The sequence below is a fragment of the Austrofundulus limnaeus genome, unplaced genomic scaffold (assembly GCF_001266775.1).
Source record: "Austrofundulus limnaeus strain Quisiro unplaced genomic scaffold, Austrofundulus_limnaeus-1.0 Scaffold3466, whole genome shotgun sequence".
Classification (NCBI taxonomy): domain Eukaryota; kingdom Metazoa; phylum Chordata; class Actinopteri; order Cyprinodontiformes; family Rivulidae; genus Austrofundulus; species Austrofundulus limnaeus.
Window position 1 is genome coordinate 12,014 of NW_013955868.1, and position 388 is coordinate 12,401.

The following is a 388-nucleotide window of genomic DNA, read 5'->3' on the forward strand; positions in this document are numbered from 1 at the left end:
CCTTTTATACTTCAGAATAATCTTAAACTGTCATTATCTATTATAATTTCTTTTATTTGACACGTTTCGTCCATGTGACCTCTTGGAAAAGCATAAATATCAATTAATTAATAGGAAAATTGATCTATTTACATTAAAGCGGGGATCAGACATTTATTTGGGAGTAAAAGAAGATGTTACATGTCTGGAAGATAGACTGAATAGGTGCTAGTTCGTCATGTCCTCATATGGTCTGAATAAATGGTAGTGTGAGTGTGTGTGTCAGAATGTCCTCATATTGTACAGACCGAGATACTTTGCTGTGTTAACTCTTTCTAGAAGGTTGAATATAATAAGCCTTGACCCTTGTTAAACTAGGAAGATGAATAGTTTATGACAAAGTTAATCT